Here is a 19,310-nt window from a genome sequence, read left to right as displayed (position 1 = left end):
TCCAGCCAATGTTGGCAATTTGATCACTGGTTCCTCTGCCTTTTCCAAAACTAGCTTGAACATCTGGAAGTTCAGGTTCACGTATTGCTGAAGCCTGGCTTGGAGAATTTTGAGTATTACTTTTCTAGCATGTGAGATGAGTGCAATTGCGTGGTAGTTTGGGTATTCTTTGGCATTGATAAATTGATAAATGCTTAGGTAGCAGATAAAAATCCAATAAAATGATGAAATCAAGATAGCACTAACCTTTGGAGAAAATGGGTAGAGAATGGAAGAGATACTGATTGTACAGGGATGGGAGGACATCAAAGGGAACTTTTCTCAGTATTCTGTAATAATCTAAATGGGAAAATAATTTGAAGAAGAATAGATATTCAGTATATGCATAACTGAATCATTTTGCTGTACACCTGGAACTAACATAACATTGTTAATCAACTAAACTCAAATATAAGGACAGGGAAGCCTGGTGCACTGCAATCCCTGTGCTTGCAAACAGCTGCATATAACAGCGACTGAACGACAATACTCAAATATAAAATAAATTTAAATAGCTCACCTCCACATTGCTGTTTCTTATCCTTGGTGTTGTTTATACAGGTATAATGATAAGTCATTAAGTTCTTCATTTTATGTAATTCTATAAATATATATGTGCTGTGCTTAGTCCCTCAGTCTAGTCTGACTCTTTGTGACACCATGGACTGTAGCCCACCAGGATCCTCTGTCCATGGGGATTTCTCCAGGCAAGAATACTGGAGTGGGTTGCCATGCCCTCCTCCAGGGAAACTTCCAACTCAGGGATGGAACCCAGGTCTTCCCCTTTTCAGGTGGATTCTTTACCATCTGAGCCATGATACTGTGTTTCAAATTAAAAAATACTAAGTTTCAGTATCCCCTTCTGGAAAGAGCATGCCTGCGTGCTAAGTCACTTCAGTCATTGCTTCGGTCATGTCCAACTCTCTGCGACCCCATGGACTGTAGCCTGCCAGGCTCCTCTGTCCGTTGGATTCTCCAGGCAAGAACACTGGAGGGTTGCCATGCCCTCCCTCCAGGGGATCTTCCGGACCCAAGGATTGAACAGCATTTCCTTGGGCTCCTGCATTGCAGGCAGATTCTTTACTGCTGAGTCACCAGGGTTTTGGAACAGACCAAGCCCCATATTCATACTCTAGTGGCCAAAATGAGGGGTGAGATTTTCTAACTCTTGCTGACACAATGGCAGTTTCTCATTACAAAGGGTCTTTATACGCTATGTCATTAGTAATGAAATGGATCACAGTCAAAATCACCAGTTTTTAAAATGTAATAGACAAAAATAATATACAACTTAATTGAATTTGAACAAATTTAATTTTTTGTATGTATTTGTGTATATATAGATGTATCTGCTTGGTAACAAGGGAATATATATTTTTCAACATAGCATGGGGAAAGTTTTTGATAAACACTGCTCATATTAGATGAGGAGAGAACTACCGATTGAACTACCCATAGGCTCACCTTCCTTTTGGGTTCTTTACCACTTGTGCCACCTGGGAAGCCTTCCTTTTGGTTAGTACCTTTTAATTAATTTTCTTGAGATGTAGACAAAAAAAAAATTTGTCTTCCTAGCAATAAATTTTATAAGAAATACATATCACTTTAATTTGAAATTCTTCCTTTCAGAAGTACTCTGGTAAGATGTTAGAAGTGAAATATAAAATACTACTGGGGGAAAGAACATAAAACATGGAGGATATTGCTTATTAATAATTATCCTTTCTGTAACTGTCTAAGCTTGAAAATCTTCAAAAGCCAATGAAATGGAGTAGACAATTTTAACATGTAAAAATGGGCAAGATTTAATGATGAAGTAGAAGCTTATAGCAGTGTTTCTGGCAGTTATTTTCAAATCAGCAAAAGCATACAAGCTTGAGAATAATGAGTTCACAAGTTATCAAAAACTATCACTTCCAACATGAATTCTGGGCTAAAGGTTCACTGAGTTCTGAAACATGCTACATGAAATTGAATTCTGGAGTTGGGTTTTGGGTGGGGCAGTTCAGCAGAGGCAACTTATATCTCTGGTAGTGATGATTTTGGGAGTTACATGATGACTTATAAAATTACAGAACATGTAAAATCCATTTAGTACCTTTTGATATCTGGAAATTATGATGGTAACTGGAAGGAAACACAGATGAAGCTAGAAACTATTCTTTACCTGATACTTAAGTAAAAGAGAACTGAGTAAAAGCTTCTCTTTTACTCATCATGCTCATTTATTTTTTTAATTTAAAAAAAAAATTTATCTGGGGCATTGGGTTCTTAGTTGTAGCATGTGGGATCTAGTACCTGACAAGGGATCGAACCCAGGCCCCTTGCATTGGGAGCTTAGCCACAGGACCACGAGGGAAGTGCTCATTAAATGTTCGTTTAAATAGTTAATTCTTTTCCTTAGAGCCTGAGCTACGTTCACTGTTAAACAAACTGGCTCCCCACTTCTTATATATATAGGGAGAGTTATCTCCTAGGCCAGGTCCACATGAGAATGTTGCCGGAAATGACACAGTCACATTCAAGAGCCCATTAGGAAGCAGAAGGAAGTGGAGCCTTTCCAGAATTTTCATTATGGTAGTCCATCACTCATAAATGAATGCCCAAAGTGATTGTGTTTAATGGCATGGATTAAAGACCAGGCTGCATGGTTTGTGAGCTCTATATACTTGCACAAAGCACTGCCTAAACTCACTGAGCCCAAACCTCACAAATCCGATACCTACCAATAAAAAAAAAAATACAAATGACCATTTCTTATTAAACTCTACAAAACTCTTGAGAGGATCACACTTTATTTTTCCTTCCTTTTAAAAAATGTGCTTACTAGGAGCATTGTGCCCAAAATATTTACTCAGTTGTTCATAATTACAAACACTTTCATACATATTGTAGCTTTAGATTTATTCTCAAATAATGCTGGCTAGAAAGATAACCATATCTTATATACCGTGTACGGAAGAAGAGACAAGGAATTTTGAAAATGTAAAACGATCTCAATAAAAAGCTTGGCCATGTGCAAAAGAGCAGATTGAGAAAATCCTTATAAAATAAAAAGTAAGAAAGACAACAGATAATAAGTTAGTCCATAGTAGTAGAGAGAATGAGTAAGAATGAGAGAGGGGACCTTTAGCAGTCAAAAGATTTCAAATTATTTCTAGAAGAAATAAAGTATGTACTGGAGGAATTATATAGCCTAAAACACAAAGGAGAACTTTTTTTATTCCACTTGGGAGCCATTCATCCTGGTGATAGAAAAATGAGTCTCTAAATGCAAAGCTATCAAGTTTGCAGAGAAGAAATGGTAACTGGGTAGAAATCAGAAAGAGTAATTGAATAATAATAATAATTTTTTTTATGGGATAGCTGCTTAAATAATACTCCTACCTATTCTAGAATTTTGACTTGGCAGCAGAATGTTTATCCTCAGGCCAAAACATGAGAAATACTCCCTAAAGAAATGGAGAAGAGCTGCCTTGGAAGAACTAAACTGCTGTTGTGGATCTTGTCACCGAATACTGCTCTCCTTAATTATAGTGTGAGTGTAGCTTAGAAGTAGTCTTATTTCCAGATTCTCACTTAGATACCCTCAGGGAATTGCAGCCATCACACTCAAGAGACCCATTGGACAAACAGGTATGAACCAGCAGTAAGTCCCAACAAACACATTAAGTATGCTATTGTTTTTAATAGGAACCTGATTTTATTTGAAAATGAAAATGAAATAACAAAGGATAAAAGGTGGGAAAAAAGAGCCATTAAGCATAAAAGATCTGATCACTTGGAGACTATAAAGGAACATAAAATTTGTATTTTAAGAAAATTTAAAAGAGGTTGAATACACTTTATGTAAATAAGTAGCTCATAGAGTTGTATATCTAGAAACAAAGGAATAAATTTGAGGGTGTGTGCTCTCACCATGAATAACAAAAACACTAAATGAAATATACAAAATGATAAAGTTTAGTCTTTGGACGTCAGGTGAAACAGAACCTGAAAGAACATAAGCAGTGGAGAATTCAGATTGCCTGAGCTTTCTACTTGAAGATAATTTCTCAGTGAAGGCATAGGCAGGCTGTACCAAGCAAAGGATGGTGGTCTTACTGAGTTGAGACAAAGCCCAAAGTTCAGGATAGATAGAAGGCTAGAATTTGAAGATCAGGGTAGCGGAGGAAATGGAGATAACATAGAGAAAGAACTACAAAACTCACAAGAGTCATACTGAATCTTTATTTGAATATTTACTGTGCATTCACAGGGAAAAACTCTACAAGGCAAGACCAAAAAGCACAGACAGAAGTTAATTGTATTCTAGTGGAGTTCACATTAAGATACATCTGTATCAATAGATATAGGTATACATTCAATATCTATGTTCAATATCATTGTTCAGTATCTATATATAATATTGCCCTGTGCTAGCTGCTTTATATATGGGTGTGTGCATATATGTAGAGTTCTCTAAGCAATCTTATTATACATTTAGAATTCCAGATTGGAATTTACTTTTCAGTACTTGATTGAATGAAGCCAACTTAATTTAATGAAGAATATTAAGAAATACAATAAATATACCATCAAATACTCAAATACCTGATGCTACAGAGAGAAAACGTTCCTATGGTTTATGGAATATTTCATTTTTCTTCCAATTGGTTTTAGACTGTATAACCAGAGTGTTGAATATAGGTTTGGTGATCACTGAAACAGATAAATTCCAGTGGAGACTGTTATGTATCAATGCTTTTACAACCCTTTTTTCCCTTCCTATTTCATAGTTGGGCATTTCCCCTTGAGCCATATTATAGCCATTAATGGTTTCCATGAGGCTTTTAATGTTATAGTCACATAAGATGAGAAATCAAGCAGAAGAGTGGGAAGCAAGAACACAGAAGCTGTTATTTAACTCTTCCATTGTTCAATTTCAAGAGCATTTTCTGAGTAAATAACATGTTGTCTTTTGCTTCCATTACTGAACACTTGAGAGTGACTGATGACTTAACAAGCTGGTTTGTGTTCAGCAACCCACTGAGCGAAATGCACTGCGTTCTGCAGTGATTGGTCTAGGGGTGTAGAATTCATCTCACTTGACAATAGTTGGCAACCAGTCATCCTATAAGTTTTCTTCATGGCATTTCTTGTCTAACTTCTTATCTCGAAACTGCTTTATATCTTGTTTGCCCATGCACAGCCAGCCATTCTGAATCAGTTGCCTAAGGCAGCTGTAACACAGAACCACTAACTGGGAATGCTAAAAACAAAAGTGAATAGCGTACAGTTCTGCAGGCTAGAAGTTGAGAACAAGGTATCAATGGGGCTGTGTTTCCTCCGAAGGGTCTAGAGTGGAAGCTGGCCCATGTTTTCTCGTAGATGTTGCCAGCAATCTTTGACACTCCTTGGCTTCTAGATGCATCGCTCTAGTCTCTGCTTCCATGATCACAGGAGCATCCTCTCCCTGTGTTCTCTGTCTTTCTCTCTCTCCTCTTCTAAGAGCACTAGTCATATTGGGTGAAAAGCCCACCATAAAGTGTATGAAATAACATTAACAACAACCCTATTTCCAAATAAGCTCACGTCCTGAGGTAGTGGGTGTTAGAACTCTAACACATATTTTGAAGTGTTATATAATTTAGCCCACAAAACACGCCCAGGAGGAACATAGCTGAGAACCTCCAACCAAGACACTTGAATTATTAAAACTTTTTCTATCATGTAATAAACTAAGAGGCTGTCAATTGTAGCAAACCTAGTATATTCATGTTCAACATTTCCCATAGAATCAGCCTCAAACTTCTCAAATGGATAGATGGTAAATAAATAAATAAAGTCTTTGGCTTCAAGAGGGAAGAAAAGAACTCTTTGCTTGTGTGTCATGTGAACACGTTTTTATTTGGGGCATAATTAACATTTAATTAATTCAGTTTACTCTGCTATTTTAATCAGAGTGGTGGTTTTCATATCCAGCAAAAATACCTCCTTGGGGATGAGACACCTTATTTCAGAAAGACATTGAAAAGGTAGATTTATCATAAAAGGTTTACTATATCAGTCCTCATCCTTTTCAAGTTTTTATTGCTAAGCAATTTATTTTCTTGACGTGCCCACAGAAGAAGATATAATATGTCACCCAGGCAACCAGCCATTTACATAGTGAGATTATTAAAATAAACCTAGGATTTAGCCATATTTTAAAAAATGGGTTTAAATTACCCTGCAGATCAATATAATCTCATGAATAGTAGATAGGCAAAATCATAGGAAAAAAGATCTATCTGCCTGTTTGGGCTTGAAATTCTTGGGGCTGAGGATTCATTGACTTGGCAAATGGAAATGAAGCTAAAATGCTTTAGCTACTCAACTCTGATATTATCAAGATGAACCCAGAATTTATCCTGTATAAAAAAAGGCCTAGATTATCATTTGATCTATATAATATCATGTATAGGTTATTATTCCTGCAGTGATCGCACCTGCCTGCCTGCTTACTCTTGCCTTAAATGTCTAAGTGGGGACAAGATTGGAGACTTTTATTACACTGTTGGAGATGAGGCAGACTTGCTAATAATGTTTCATGGACTGAAATTCACACTATCGTGTAAATGATTTGCTTTAGATATTTTCTTGCACCAGATTTGGGGAGAGGAAGGTGCCTTGGGTAACAAGAAGAAATATAGTTCCTATGAGTGGGGGTAAGGAAGAAATCTAGTAATTATTCATACTTTCATCAAGAACCCTAGAGATCAGCAACATAAATAGCTTCTTCATTATTCGTGTTTTGAGATTAATCTAGGGATTTGAAGTACCACAGATATAGAGGTTGGGTCTGCAATGCATATGGTTAAAATTAAACATTCAAAACTGGATTCATGATTTTTTTCCCTTTAAATCAGTTTCCCTTCTATTACTTCTTTTCAGAGAACAACACCCTCATTAATCCAGTTGCACAAGTCAGAAATCTAGGTGGCATCTTTAACATTGAATTCTTCCCCACCACCTACATGTAATTGACCATCAGAAGCTGTTACTCTATAAATACCTCTTGAAAGTATATCCTCCCCTCCCTCTACTATCATAACAACCACCATCCTAGTTTAAGCTGCCATCATACATCAGTAACTTCCCATCCAAGTTGTAACTACTCTGGAATCTCTCCAGTGCAATCTGTTTTTCTTACTGCATTTGTAAATTCATCCATTCATCTATTAATTCATTCAATAAGTATATGGTAAATTATCTACTCAGGGTCACGCATTGTTCTAGAGACTGCGAAATATCAGTGAATAAAATAAAATACCTGCTTTCATGAAGTGAAATGTTTTAGCAGCCAGAGATAAGCAATAAACAAAGATACAGGATTACGTAAAGAAATAGTTATACAGACAAAGGAAAGGAATGGTAAGTGATATGAAAAAATCAGGGGAAAGATACAGAACATGTGGAGAAAAGCTTTTTTGATATAATAATCATGAAAAGTTTCTCTAATAAGGTGATTTTGAGCAGCTACCTAAAGAAATTGTAGGAATTTATTTTGAGTGAGATGGCAATTCTTTAGAGAAATTTGATAAGAAAAGTTACTTAACCTCTTTAAATTTTTTAAGGTTATTCTGGCTGCTGTGTGGCATAGACACTGTAGAGGATATTAACAGTGAAAGAAGAGAACTAGTTATGGGTCTACTCAAGTAGTCCAGAAAAAAAAAATGATGGTTGCAAAATTAGAAAGGTCATGACTTGAGAAGTCAAGGGAAATAGACATTTAATTTATCTTGAAGATGAAGCAGACAGGATGTTTATGTGTGTGTGTGTGTGTGTGTGTGTGTGTGTGTGTGTGTGTGTGTGTGTGTATCTTAGGGAAATATAGGGATCAGAAATAACTACCAAGTATTTGGACTCAACAACTGGGAAGAGGACACTACCGGTCATTCAGTTGTTCTTGCTGTTTGTTTTTAGAGGTGGTGGTGGAGGAGAAGGGAAAAAAAAAAAAAGAGTGAGAGATCTGTTTGGGTATATGCTAAGTTTTAAGTACCAATGAGTCTGTCTTGAGAACTGTTCAAGTGACTGATTGGAAGTCTGGGGTTTGGAACTGAAGATAATACATGGTCAATCTACAGATTATATCACAATATTGCAGAGGATACCCTTGAGAAGAAATGTATGAAAAAAGAATATAGTCCTGAGGTTTGAGCCTTGTGCACTACAGTATTTGGAGATCAGGATGATGAAAAGAAACTAGCATAGAGAACTAAGAAGAAACCACTAATGAAACAGGAGGGAAACTAAGAGTGCAGTGATCTCTGTTAGGTTGAAATGGGATTGCAGTACCTTTCTGCCCAAAGTACCCACTGGCTTTCAGCTTCCCATTCTCTCTAAATATGCTTTTGTAGGGCTAAATACCTACAAACTACATATCAGACTCCCCCAACCATTGCAGAGTTTTCTGGATTCTTCTAATGCACTGAAAGGAGAATAGAAGGTGATAGAAAGGGGGGGGGGTACTTTATTCTAATTATGGGGGCAGTTAAGACAGCAGCCATAGTATTGGTAGGGAAATTGGGTACAGTGGCACATAACAGGTGAGTCAGTGGAAGTTTCAGGAAATTCAGTAGTAGGACAATTTTCTATATTCTTACTCAGCAATAATAGTTTGTTTCCAAAGAAAAGCAAGGAGAGAAAAGAAAACCTTCCTCAGTGATCAGTGCAAAGAAAAAGAGGAAAACAACAGAATGGGAAAGACTAGAGATCTCTTCAAGAAAATTAGAGATAACAAGGGAATATTTCATGCAAAGATGGGCTCAATAAAGGACAGAAGTGGTATGGATCTAACAGAAGCAGAAGATATTAAGAAGAGGTGGCGAGAATACACAGAAGAACTGTACAAAAAAGATCTTCACAACCCAGATATTCATGAAGGTGTGATCACTCACCTAGAGCCAGACATCCTGGAATGTGAAGTGAAGTGGGACTTAGGAGGCATCACTATGAACAAAGCTAGGGAAGATGATGGAATTCCAGTTGAACTATTTCAAATCCTAAAAATGATGCTTTGAAAACTCTGCACTCAATATGCCAGAAAATTTGGAAAACTCAGCAATGGCCATGGGACTGGAAAAAGTCAGTTTTCATTCCAATCCCTAATAAAGGCAATGCCATAGAATGTTTGAACTACCGCACAATTGCACTCATCTCACACACTAGTAAAGTAATGCTCAAAATTTTCCAAGCCAGGCTTCAACAGTATGTGAACTGTAAACTTCCAGATGTTCATACTGGTTTTAGAAAAGGCAGAGGAACCAGAGATCAAATTGTCAACATTCGCTGGATCATTGAAAAAGCAAGAGAGTTCCAGAAAAACATCTATTTCTGCTCTATTGACTATGCCAAAGTCTTTGACTGTGTGGATCACAATAAACTGTGGAATATTCTTCAAGATATGGGAATACCAGACCACTGGACCTGCCTCTTGAGAAATCTGATGCAGGTCAGGAAGCAACAATTAGAACTGAACATGAAACAGACTGGTTCCAAATAAGAAAATGAGTACGTCAAGGCTGTATATTTTCACCCTGCTTATTTAACTTATATGCAGAGTACATCATGAGAAACGCTGGGCTAGAAGAAGCACAAGCTGGAATCAAGTCTGCCGGGAGAAATATCAATAACCTCAGGTATGCAAATGAAACCACACTTATGGCAGCAAGTGAAGAGGAATTAAAGAGCCTTTTGATGAAAGTGAAAGAGGAGAGTGAAAAGTTGGCTTAAAGCTCAACATTCAGAAAACTAAGATCATGGCATCTGGTCCCATCACTTCATGGCAAATAGATGGGGAAACAGTGTCAGACTTTATTTTTTTGGCTCCAAAATCACTACAGATGGTGACTGCAGCCATGAAATTAAAAGATGCTTACTCTTTGGAAGGAAAGTTATGACTAACCTAGACAGTATATTGAAAAGCAGAGACATTACTTTGCCAACAAAGGTCCATCTAGTCAAGGCTATGGTTTTTCCAGTGGTCATGTACGGATGTGAGAGTTGGACTATAAAAAAAGCTGAGTGCCAAAGAATTGATGCTTTTGAACTGTGGTGTTGGAGAAGACTCTTGAGAGTCCCTTGGTCTGCAAGGATATCCAACCAGTCCATCCTAAAGGAGATCAGTCATGAATGTTCATTGGATGGATTGATGTTGAAGCTGAAACTCCAATACTTTCCCACCTGATGCGAAGAGCTGACTCATTTGAAAAAACCCTGATGCTGGGAAAGATTGAAGGCAGGAGGAGAAAGGGACAACAGAGGATGAGATGGTTGGATGGCTTCACCAACTCAATGGACATGAGTTTTTGTAAACTCTGGGAGTTGTTGATGGACAGGGAGGGCTGGTGTGCTGCAGTCCATGGGGTCACAAAGAGTCAGACCTGACTGAGCAACTGAACTGAAGTAGCATCACTGGTGGTAATTTTTCTAAAAGTTCCCCCTCATGGTTTCATTAAAAACAGTAACAGCTCCTTGGTCTTCATTCAAAAATATCCTCCCATTTGTTACTGCAACTCCTCCTGCACCTTTCAAGTCATTGCCTGCATTTATACCCATTCTGCTTGAACTATATAGAGTGATTTACCCTTTCCTGACAGAACCATGACCAGTATAGGGCTTGGTCTGAGATGTCTCTCAAAGGTGGAAATCTAGGGTTCAATATCAAATTTGACTGTGCTTAAATACCATGGTCAATTCATTGCCAGTGTAAATGGAATGCTAATATTCCATGGGTAATGGTTTATGGTATGACTTCAAGGTTAGGCATTTCAAAAGGACCAGATTACAGAATTGGAGGTCTAGGAAATAGGTACATAGATCAACCCTCTATAATGATAACCATGTGAGGGTATTCATATCCACTACTAGAATTCTTCTGAGGGCACATACAGAGAGAGTTCAGTGATTGGGGGAAAAAACATCAAATCAATTTTTGGATATCTTTTCAATCACCTGGGGCTTGTTCACTGAGTTTATATACCAATTGTCCAGAGTATCCAGTATAGAGATAATGCATAAACTTGACCTTGTCAAGGATGAGCTGGATAACAGTATAGCCATGGCAATATTAATTGCCCTATCTAAAATTCTTTAGTACTTTTCCATTGCTCTTAGGATAAAGACAAAAGTAATATTGATTTAAAGTTTCTACATGATGTAGCCATGTATCAATCAGGAGAACTGAGGTAATCCTGCAGTAATAAATATCCCAGTCTTCTCTCACGCTTAAGTTATTTTTTTTTAATGGTTTCTTTCTCCATCATGCTAATGTCTATTGTGGGCTGACTAAAGCTTTACATAATCCTGCTTTTTTTTTTTTTTTTTTTTTTTTTGAAGAACCCAGACTGAGGGATCAGCAATCATCTGAGGTTGTGCTGGTTGCTTCAAAGGGAGGGTATTGTGAATCCCTTTCATTCTATTAGCCAGTTTACATCATGTGCAGGGTCAGACCCGACTTCATGAAGTGAAGAAATATCACACAATGAGAAAGAAAACGAAATATTTGATGGACAAGACTGTTACTGCAGTCCACTATTTGAATCAAATTTTCAGGTCACTCTCTTTCCTACATCTGTATCATCCTTCTTCACCAGAAAAGACAGACCAAGGCCCATAGAATCACTGCATCCAGCTTAACTTGCAGTACCTTTGACTACTGCCCAGTAGTCTGCAGTTGTGTCTGGACATGCGTCCTTTTGGTCCAAAGACCTCTGAACTGAAATATACGTTATTTGACATACACATACCCAAAATGCAATGGCAAGACTAGGACAGGAGAATCACAGTAAACAGCCCCATTCAGAAGGCAGAAAAATGCGAGTGATACACAGATCACTGGAACGTCGCAGTTCTGAAATCTGCTGGGCAGATATTGCAAGAACATTTACCTGGTGATAGAAATGATTAAACACTAGTGTTGTTAATTGAGAGAAACTGCCCAGTGTATAATTATTCACTGTCCTTGATTCTGCCTCTGGGAGCTCTCTATTATTCCATTGAGCTTCACATCTGAATAAACTAGAATATAAGCTCACCCTGGCCACTGAATTATTTTCTAGCCTGCATCCTTTTCATAAAAACAGGACCAACAGTAATCGGTTGTTTATTGTAGTTGCTTTTGTTTATTGTAATTGTTGCTGCTGGTGGTGTTGTCCAGACTCTTTGGCAGTCCAACTCAAAAGTTATATCTCTGACTCCAGTAAATTCCATAGTTCTTTTATCAACAAGCCTCTTATCTTAAAAAACTTCTTTCCCATCTCTCTCCCCTCTCTCTTCTTTTTCTCTTCCTCCTCTACGTCTTCTTCCCCTTCCCTTGCCTCATTTCCTCTTCTTTTCACTGCCTCTTGCTCCCTCTGTCTCTCACACATATTCTTACTTCTAGTTAAAATTATTTTGCAACTATGAGACTGTAATTTAGTTGGAAGAACACACACTCGGTTCCTCTTCTTTGAGCCACTTTTATCCAGTTGGAAGGATGTTCACACTCTCAGATGAATCTCTACTCAGAGGAATTGTAATCCATTTAGAAATTTTCACCCTGAGTGTAATGGCTTGATTTGATCCTTGCCACTATGTTCCAAAGCATTTTTCAATATTTTTTGTACTATTTTGATTTATGAAGCAGTTACCATATCTCATTTCAAGAAAGCAGAAAACTACAAAATCAGACGTTAAGCTGGAGAACTTGGATGCATTTCCACATTAATGATTGCCACCACCCTCTACCTATTTCTTAAACCAAATTTCTTCCCACCCATGCCTATATTCTGTCATTTTCCACACTGGCCTTTCAGTTCTTCATCTACATCATCCTCTCACCTGATACAGGGACTTCTCCCAAACTAAATAATTGTATCCCCCTTATTCATCAAGTCTACCCCTGTCTCATGTTTAAGACCTCAGCTCTTATATTACTTATTCAGAGAAGCAAGCCTTCCTTTCTTTGCATGACTCAAACATCTCCATCATAGATTCTTAGTCCTGGGTACTCTGTGTACCTCTGTCTAGATTACTATCATGTGAGCAAGGGTTTTATATTTTCATCATTGTATCCATAGCACTGCCCTTTGCCTGAGACTTAATGGGTGCTAAATACTTCTTAAGTGATGGATGAAGCAGAAAAAAAAAATTCTTTTTTTTTTTCCCCACCACCTCTTACATTCAATTAAGAGTGTGTGCATGCTCAGTTGTGCCCAACTCTTTGCAACCCTATGGACTGTAGCCCCCAGAGCCACCTGGGAAGCCTCAGTTATGAGTAGTCAAGCCCTTATCAATGTGTGATACTATTTCTCTCCCACCTGACTTCCCCCTCTTATTACCAATGTTATCACCTGGGTTCTTATAGCCTATATCATTACATGACCTCAATATTTGCTGCCACGTATAAAGAATTGGGCACCTACAGCCATACTAGCATCATGGCTCCATTCAAAGACCTTCAAGAATAGTTAAAAATGAACTAAAAATACTATTTCTGAAAATCACCCCCCTATTATATATTTTAATTTATCAGCATGAAAGTGTTAGTCACTCAGTCATGTCTGACTCCTTTGTGACCCCATGGACTGTAACCCACAAGGCTCCTCTGTCCAAGGAATTCTACAGGCAAGAATACTTGAGTGGGTTGCCATTTCCTTTTCCAGGGGATTTTCCTAACCCAGGGATTGAACCTGGGTCTCCCACAATGCAGGCGGATGCTTTACAGTCTGAGCCACCAGGGAAGCCCAACTTATCAGTGTGTAAGTGCCCCAACTTCTGATGTCAGGAACACTCTGGAGCTACCCTTCACTAGAGAAGTTGATCGGAAGCCTATGAAATTAGAATCCCAAACAAAATTATCTCCAGAGCCCATAAGACCTCACCTGACAGTCACAACACATTTGCAATTTCAGTTCCCCACTCAGGAGGCAATTGTGTTGCTCATGCAACAGGAATGAAGGACTGCTCGGTATTTCCCTGTGGTGGGTTAGCCTAAACTAATCCAAAACAACTTTTTCTTTGTGAAGGCCTACATTATTCTTAATTACTTGATTCCACCAAGAGGCTGCTGATTCTCCTCTCCCAAATAGATAGCTGTCTGAAGTTGGCCTTTGTGGTATGGAAGGCGGGTTTGAATGCCAAACACGGAACAGACAAAGAGCCCGAGACTGAGCACGCAGATCACCTCCTCAGAATTCCCCAATGCAGAGAAATGATTTCACTGCTTTGTTAGTTATGCTACCAGAGTGCATCTCTAATGCCTCTTCTCTTCATTCATGAGTGTTTAAACATTTTAATGAATATGTTATTTACTGTAATAAAGTCAGAGTCTGCTATTAAATTAATAGAGCAGTGTAACCAAGAATCCCTTAACAGCAATTTATCCCTGCTCAGAATTACTGAATTCTAAACACAAGATTCCTGGCCATTTGAATCCTTTGCTGGTCTACAGATATTGCATAAATACTCTTTAGCTGCAAATAGTAAAATCAGATTGAATTTAATGTGTATGTGTGTGTGTGCATGTGTATCTATGCATATTATTCATCAACATGGTCTTTAAAGTAGTGTCTTCTGGAGATAAAGAGCCTAGTTCAAATGCCAGCTTAGGCAAGTTATATTCTCTACAAGCCATAGTTTTCTCATCTGTAAAATGAGAACAATATGGAGTTTCCCTCCTTGGGTTGTTTGGGCTTCCCTGGTGGTTCAGTGGTAAATCCACATGCCATGCAGGAGATGTGAGTTTGATCCCTGAGTCAGGAAGATCCCCTGGAGAAGGAAATGGCAACCCACTCCAGTATTCTTGCCTGGGAAATCCCATGGACAGAGGAGCCTAGCGGGCTGCAGTGCATGGGGTCTCAAACGAGTCAGACACAACTTAGTGACTGAACAACAGCAAAAACACTGGGTTGTTCAAATAAAACAAGAGAGTATGCATGAAATATGATGCCTGACACACAATAAGGCTATAAATATTAGCCATTGATATTATCAAATGAAAGAGCTGATCATGGTCACCACTAACCTTTTAAAACTTTTTTGAAAATTAGAAAAATCCCCCTCTTCTTGCAACAGAAGCAAAATGGGTCAAATTTGTAGCTCTGTGTGTGTGGAGTATGAACTGGATTTCAGCCCACAGACACCCTCTTAGTTGACAAGAGTACAACTTTGTCTAACCAAGAGTACTGGCCCTGGAGTTATCTTGCCTCCTTCCTCACTACTTCAGTCACACATAGTTTCTTTTTACCTTCATTCATCATTTTTAAAATTTGGGGATGAGTGAGGTTTCATATGATCAATGGAAAATGATCTCTAAAAAAAAATTTCTATTTCTTCTTTGGAGTAGATCTCCTTAAAGGAAAGGATTTTGTCTTTTATCTTTGATTCCTCCAGCACCTAGCTCAGAACTTATCCCTGTAATGGAAAACTCAATAAATGACTGTTGAATGAGTGAATAAATAAAATTAATAACAAATGATTTTGCACTTAATGACCTAAAATTCAAGCTAGGCTTAAATTGATTAAATCCTATTAGTGAGAATTTCTCTCACTAATAATTTAAATATCTCTAATACCATGATAACACAAATATTTAACATAGTTCCAAAGAGTCATTTCTATATCATAAAAATCTTAATAAGCCACATGTGATTGGGGAAAGAGGAACCAAATGATATGGAAAATTAAGCTCTTAACCAGACAGTGACCTCTAGATAGGAATTGATCCAAATTTAGGGAACTATTTCTAGCTTCAAGTTTCTTCAGAACAGTCTTTGCTGTTTCTTAATCAGGCTCGAATTCATGACTACACAGCCAATCTAGGATAATAAGAGATGCTGAAATTGCCAAACAATTGACTTCCTCTCCTACTGCTGTTTCCCTGAATTAGCCAATTTTTGAGTTCTAGTCTAATAAAACAAAGACAATTTTTTTTGAGTTCTAGTCTATAAAAACAAAGACATCTAGTCTATAAAAACAAAAACAAGACATTTTTTCCTCCAAAGACATCCAAAGAATGTACTTCACAATCTACTCGCATTCAGATAGTACAGCAAAGAACCAAACACAAATGTAGAAGCATAACACTGGCTCAGTCAATGAAACCCAGCAATGCAAAAAATTACAATCACATTACCTAAAATCTCGATACAAAGCCAGAGTTTGCAGCATGTCAAAGACAGTGAATGTATTTCCATTAGTTCAGTTTCACAGCCTAAAAAGGAAAATCTAATAGTTGAAGCAATCTTTTAAAATTCATAACCTAATCAACAAAGCCTACCCTGACTGTTCTATTTAAATTATAGTTTCTTTCCATAGCTCCCTGCCTCCTGCATTTTTTGACCTTCCTATATGGCTCTGAAATTTATTTTATCTATAGAATTCGTCCTTTCTGATTTGTCATAACATTTTAGCAGCTTACTATGGCTGCTCTTGCTTGTCTGTCTCCACCTAATGTGTATGTGTGTGCTATCTCACTACTGTATGCCAGGGATCTAGAACCCAACCAAGTGTGGATCAAGGCTCTCAATAAATACTTGCTGAATGAATGAATGTCATTTCTTTGAAATATTTTATTTTCTACCACATATTCATTAAATCCACTGATGAAGGCTATGCCTCCTTCCTGTCTCTCTGTTTTATCTTTCTTCTTCTTGCCTACATCACTACAAACCTATGGACTTCTGTCACACAATGCATATGCCACATTCTCTCCTATATCAGGACTGTCCTCACATGTTGTTTCCCTCTACCTGGAATACTCTCCTCTCTACTTCCTCCTTCCACCAGTCCCCCATTCCCTTAATTCTTAATGGTTAATTATCTTTCTAAAGGTTATTTTTTCTAGAGGGTCTTCCTTTATTATCCTAAAGTAAGCATCCCCTGCCCACCCCCCGGACATATATACACATCTTTATTTTTCTCCATCTTAGTGGCAAACACAATTTACAGATTTTTTTCCCCTCTCTGTTCCTCTGTTAGACTCTGTGCCATGAGAATAAGAATTTCATATTTCCTAGTGGGTTTCCCAGACTCAGCACATAACAGACACTCCCCAAAGGTTGAATAAGTGAGAAGACAATTCCATTCTCTCAGTACAATGCCTCTTTTAGTTTCTTTTTCAAGGGATTTTTTAAAAAAGAATATATAATACATATCATCAGTATGCTTGACCCTTTATTTTCATGATTTAGACTTCTGACTGTAATTTTAAGTGAAAATTAATATGAGATCCAACCAGTCCATTCTAAAGGAGAGCAGCCCTGGGTGTTCTTTGGAAGGAAGGATGCTAAAGCTGAAACTCCAGTACTTTGGCACCTCATGCGACGAGTTGACTCATTGGGAAAAGACTCTGATGCTGGGAGGGATTGGGGGCAGGAGGAGAAGGGGACTACAGAGGATGAGATGGCTGGATGGCATCACTGACTCCAATGGACGTGAGTCTGAGTGAACTCAGGGAGTTGGTGATGGACAGGGAAGGCCTGGCATGCTGTGATTTCATGGGTCGCAGAGTCGGACATGACTGAGCAACTAAACTGAAGTGAACTGAATATGTTCATTCTTGATTAAGTTAGCATGGGCCAGGCAGTGGCTTTACCTACAGCTATTCACAAGTTTCCAGAGTCTAGTGTCATGACTGAAACTAATACAGTGTTTGGGCATCTTCTCCCTAATTTTTTTGTCAATATGTTGTGAGAGAAATTAGACGTATTGGAAATGATTTACACTAGTTAATTACTGATGTGTCCATACTCATACGTTTTACTCTCATCTGAATCAATATGCAATTCCAGACTAGCCCTAAATCCTCTTCACTTTTTATTTCATATAAAATTTATTACTCCTCACTCAGTGCTGTAAAGTTTAATTAAAGCTAGTGACTGCAACTTGATTACTCTAATTACTTGACACATAGTTTGTGTGCATTTACAATGCTAAGTACTAAGCAGGGATCAATTCTTCCTATTTTATATTAAACTATTTTTTTTGACCACCATCCATAGAAAAGAAATTTTGCTGGTCCCAGAGAGTATGCAATCTACAGTCTGTCTTCAGTGAGTGATGGAATTGGACATGCCTAAACTCATAATTTAGTCATTGTGTTTGTTTGTTTTGTTTGCTTACCATGTTTGTTTCAGAAAACTTAGAATATCCCCACAAATATATATTTATTAAAAGTGCACCATAAAACTGTAGCTGTTTTTTTTTTTAAAGTCATGACTCCACTACCCCCTCTTACTCACTTCATCCTTGTACTCTCATTATCTGCTGGTCTGGATTTTCCTTCCAGGCCATTGACTCTCAAAAGCATCTCTTAAATCTCACATCTCCCTGGAGATGGCCCTGATTATCACAAATTCCTTATATCTCAACTCCTTGACTTATGTAATATTTACATCTATTACTACCTCATAATATTACAATCTATTACTACCTCATTTTTCTTCATTCACATATTACCTAAACATTTACTTTTTCAGAAGTTTCATGAGTGAGTATCTTGTTTTCATGGCAGGTAATCACCATGACAAAATACAATCATTTTTTTAAAGGAATTTTTATAGGGTTAGGGAAAAAAAAAATTTCTTCCATAATTAAAAATAATATAACTAATAACTATACATTTCCTCTTTAAAATGTATTTAAAATTAAAAATTGAGTTACTTTCTCTAATCCTAAACTTCTCCTCTTCCCTACCCCCATCATTGCCTTTATCCCCAGATGTGGCTATTATAAAGCATTTGGTACCAGAATTTCTTTATTTTTTCCTGCTCTGAAACTTTTTAAGTCCTTTACCACTGTGTAAGCTCTATACTCATCCTCCAAAAAGGGAGTATCAAAGGCCCATGTTGGGAAACACACTCATTGTGGTCCCCTCACAGCTTTCAGAGGAGACCCCCTCTCAACTTATATTCTATCAATGCAACCATTTGTCTGAGCTTCATACTCATCAAGTGACAAAGAATCTCAGGTACAGACTTTTGAGTTTGTTCCAAATTGAGACTTTCTCTCTGTCTCTCTGCAGGTACATTCAGTCTTAAAACTACAAGACACAAAGAAAATAGACAGACAGAAAAGGTGAAACTATAGAACAGAGGACAAAATCGTGAGATTTCTAGATCACTGGAAGGACTCTCTTTAAAAGAAGAGAGAGTCCCTTGACTTCATTGTCTTCACAAGCATTCAAATCCATAACTCTAAAGAAATATTAAAGAATTACATCACATGCTAGTAAAGCAATGCTCAAAACTCTCCAAGCCAGGCTTCAG

The 19,310-nt window shown here is 37.7% G+C and overlaps 1 long non-coding RNA gene across 7 annotated transcripts in view; it reads right to left on the bottom strand.

The window, feature by feature from the left end:
• LOC129629325 (uncharacterized) overlaps positions 1-19,310 on the bottom strand; it is a 104,636-nt gene that overhangs the window by 33,635 nt on the left and 51,691 nt on the right. For 4 of the 7 annotated variants that reach the window (XR_008703161.1, XR_008703154.1, XR_008703155.1 and 1 more), the window contains exon 3: positions 247-339. The exons of the other annotated variants lie outside the window; for them this stretch is intronic. This is a non-coding gene — a long non-coding RNA (uncharacterized LOC129629325). The remainder of the gene's footprint in view (positions 1-246; positions 340-19,310) is intronic. 7 annotated transcript variants of the gene reach the window in all.

This window comes from Bubalus kerabau, chromosome 15 (genome assembly GCF_029407905.1).
Source record: "Bubalus kerabau isolate K-KA32 ecotype Philippines breed swamp buffalo chromosome 15, PCC_UOA_SB_1v2, whole genome shotgun sequence".
Taxonomy (NCBI): Eukaryota; Metazoa; Chordata; class Mammalia; order Artiodactyla; family Bovidae; genus Bubalus; species Bubalus kerabau.
This window is presented reverse-complemented; position numbering and strand designations above follow the sequence as displayed.